This window comes from Penaeus japonicus, unplaced genomic scaffold, assembly GCF_977035675.1.
Source record: "Penaeus japonicus unplaced genomic scaffold, GWHDUDI00000001_assembly GWHDUDI00000038, whole genome shotgun sequence".
Lineage (NCBI taxonomy): Eukaryota > Metazoa > Arthropoda > Malacostraca > Decapoda > Penaeidae > Penaeus > Penaeus japonicus.
The window spans coordinates 3,063,142-3,067,216 of NW_028234440.1; the positions used below are offsets into that span (position 1 = coordinate 3,063,142).

Here is a 4,075-nt window from a genome sequence, read left to right on the forward strand (position 1 = left end):
TCTGTTGTCTTAACTTCAAAAATGTAATTAATAAGTTCATACATAATGGGGAAGGATGTATTACTAAGAATATTGTAGCTATCTATCCCTGAAAAAATTAGGAATTTTTGCACCTGATTTTTAAAACTGACACCAATTACTCCAACATGTTTTATTGTTTTGAAGTATATTGTACATACTAATAAAAAAACATGATTATGTGTTGCTGCAAATCAATCTTCAGCTTCTATGTAAACTGATAGACTAGAAACACTTTGACCAGACGACACAAAGTAACTGCACACTAAATTCACGATGAGGAATATACGAAAATGCAAAACTTTGATTCCTGTGACATGACCTGAGACTCCAACCAGTAAGACCAAAACGCTGCACTTAATAGACAAAAACGTTTACTAATATTCATGGACAAAATTACATACAGACACAGATTTTTAAATAAATCATATTTACATTCCAAAATCATAATAACAGAACACTTATATAAAAAATACTAATATATGCACCAAAACAAAATTCTATGAGTATGCACTACACACTCCACATCCATTTATGTTCCTACAGCACATAACATACAACAATACAGCAGGTATTCAGAAACTGGGTCTATATACTGATACATCTCAAAAGCCCATTGTCATATTTCACTCCCTTGATATTCTCATTATTCCATCATAGATTTTAAAACCAAATATATAAAAGTCCCTCTAAATACAGGTATAGTTGAGGTAATAAGCAAAGTTTAGGTCTTGTATTTGAGAGCCAAAATTTGGGTGATACCTGAATTTCACATGCTATTCATAAGCTTTTCCTGAAGGTGTAATCCATTAAAAAACATTTTTTAAAATACATAAAACCCTCAAAATTCAGAAAAAACAAACTGTAAGCTATACGTTAATTTTATATTTGCAACCTATCTTTATTTTTTTTCTTCATTTGTAACTGTCCTGCCTAATTATAGGTCTACATCTCAATAGCTTTTATCAACTATGTCTTATATTTGCAGATTTTGATCAAATGTGTACAGACTTAAAACGGCCACTGTCTCTTTCTTACATGGTTTACTTTACAGGTTTTTTGTATTCAAATTACTACCTTGATGTCTATAAAAAGAAAATTCATGATCTTTGACTAAAAGTTAATATACTTTCAAATGATGTGATAAGAAATATTACTTTGCAATACATTTGCAACAGTACTACCAGCAAAACTAAAAACACTTAAAATACAGCTTACAAGCAAAGAAATAGGCAACAGATTGAAAATATAAGATTTAATTTCTCTTTTTATACACGAGGCTTCTGAACAAATAATATTCTTATCTTAAACCTGGTATCACTTCTCGTAAAACTGAAAGTCGACCTGACAGTGTCATATCAACCAACATTAAACTCTCATGCACTTTTGAGAAAACCTTCCATTAATTATGATTTTTAATATCATTCTACCAGCAACAGCTAGCACTGGCATACTATACCTTACATAAAATATGTGTATGTGTATGTCTGTAAAAACTAAAATACAAGTGGCATAAAAATATGGTTGAATTGACCAAGTTCAATGTCAAGAAACATACTTAATGTTATTCAATCAAACTAGTTGATATAATAATAAGACATTGGCATTGAATTTAATGGATAAATTAACCCTTTATATACTACAAATACTTATTCGGCCCCGCAAAATATTACTCTAGACAAATGAATCTGACGACGGTTCCAGATCATCTTTCCTAGTGATTGCAACAATCCATACAATTATGCAATCATGTGAACAATTGTTGGCCATTAATTTGTTTGAATCATTGGTTTATTGGTTGGTAATGTTGGTAATGACTGTCCTCATGGCTATGATTGAGAAAAGTGGGGTAGAAAGTTTCACACAGGGCTACCCTCACACTCCGCCATTTGCTTCCAGTCGTGCTCCTCTGAGAGAGGGAGACTATACTTTACTATAGGAAGAATAGTCTCAATGGGAACTTATATAACATCTTTGTTATGCTAGCCACACAAGGTTAATAATCCCCAAATCATTAATATTTGTAAGCATGTTAGGCTCGAGACAGGCCTACTACCTGAAAACTTAGTTCCCTACCTTGCTCACTGGATGATTGTGAATACCCTCCAAAGCTCTGACCTCAAAAAACTGGGCATCTCATGTCAGTCTGAACTCCATATGGACTGGACAATTAAGTTGGAAGGATCTGAAATAAAAAGAGAATTGTAAGATTTCTGTGATGTTAATAAATACTTTGCTACCTACAGTTACTTTCACTTCATTTTATCTAGGTAATTATCCAGACAAGGACCACATCGAGGTATGCCAAGGCCTCAACACTCAAAATTCTAGCATATTCTGACAAGATAGAGCAAGAGTTCATTCATTCCTTGATGATAAATCACCTGGGAGGTTCATAAACTGTAACTTGCAAAAATCTAAGTGATGGTGGCGTGTTGACGATTGTCGGAGCGTAAAATATGGAAACCACGACATCACTTGAGGCGCTGATCCACATATTTTAATAAAAATCTATGGGTTTATCTTTACTTTGCATTGATTATCTTTATGCTTGGAATTGTTGATTTATGTTCTTTATGACAAGTACATTAGTTTTCTCCATCTCTGCATGATCTTATTCTGGATAAATATCTTACTCTTACATTTCTTTAATCTCATTATTCTCATTTGGGAAAAAAAATTATTTGAGGAAATGTACGAGAGCACTAATGAGTAATCCGTTAATATAAAAATTCTGTAGCATTAATTAATCAAGGCGTGAACCTCATACAGAACACCAATATCAAAGGATCTGAAAAGGTAATACAAATTTAAAATATGATCATGAAAATATTGGCTACTGGTTCATCATATCTCGCTACTTACTATGACAGTTTTGTCTGTAAATGTCTTCCTCTAGTGCAATATTGCTGCACATAATGTTACTATCAATAATTTATATTTGTCATGTGATACAGTTGTGTTAGAATGCTGGTAAATGTTTACAAGACATCCTCAGTGGCTTTCAATAAAAGGCTTTTTCTCGTAATCATATTATTTGCCTTTTAATCACTACCAAATGAAACTAACTGTGGATACATGACCTACAAGTCAAACATAATACAAGCACAGTGTCATGTGATCACCACAGCCTCTACACTCATCAAAAAGCCAACAAACCTTATCACGTATATTCTTGAGGACAGAGCTTGGAGGACTACGAGCTCCATCCTCCCAGAAATATATGCGGTGGAGGTCTGTTGGCCTTTGACAGAGCGCCAACGGATACAAAAGCCTTGCTAGTCAGAAAGAAGCAATTGACAGACACGCAGGTGTCTCCTATACATTTACATTACTACATCAGTTTTGCAAAATATGTCAAATCGTAATGATGAAGACACTTACTAACGGTTTGGCCTGAAACCTTTCCCCCTTGGTTTGAGATTAGGTTTTCCACCATGAACACAGGCAAAGTCCATCATCTCAGCATTAACAAGGTCTTTATTGGCAATTTCCATCAAGTTACGACTCTTGGCGCGTTCTGCATCCTTCTGAAAGGATCTCGCGTGCCTCTTGGTATAGCTGCACGAGAGATGTCGCTCCTCCTGCCTCTTGACTGCTGGCTCTAGCTCTGTTAAGACTCAAATCGCGCACCAACGACTATTCTTTCAGGCATTTTTGACGTCGCTGAGTTTAGACATGTGTGGTGCATCACGGCTCTTTCCTTGTGTTCGGTTCGAGGTGCAAATAAGAGAGATTCAGCCTATTTTGCGTCTTACCACACACCGATGATGACATTCGTCCTCTCGTAACCCACGGACCAATTTCTCCTTCTGTCCTACATTGACGCTGAATTCCGACATCGCTAGAGTTCTTGCAATCAATAACAAGGCAACAATGTTCCTGTAGACAACAACAGCTTGTGCTTCTCATCCACAGGAGTTGCACTCGTAAACGTGAAAATTTTCCAGCCCGATAACACATGTAAACATCACACACGTCTTCAACTCGCAGTCTTCGTTCGCCATTGGTCAAGCGGCGACCAATGGGACGCTCGGTCGCTCCGAGGGGCTTATCA

At 35.8% G+C, this 4,075-nt stretch overlaps 1 long non-coding RNA gene across 1 annotated transcript; it reads right to left on the reverse strand.

Annotated features, from left to right (window-relative positions):
* Nucleotides 1–2,100: 2,100 nt before the first annotated feature.
* Nucleotides 2,101–4,075, reverse strand: LOC147467046 (uncharacterized). The gene is made up of 2 exons (XR_015190685.1): nt 3,777–4,075; nt 2,101–2,203 (listed from the first exon to the last, which is right to left on the reverse strand). It is a non-coding gene; the product is annotated as an uncharacterized LOC147467046 (long non-coding RNA).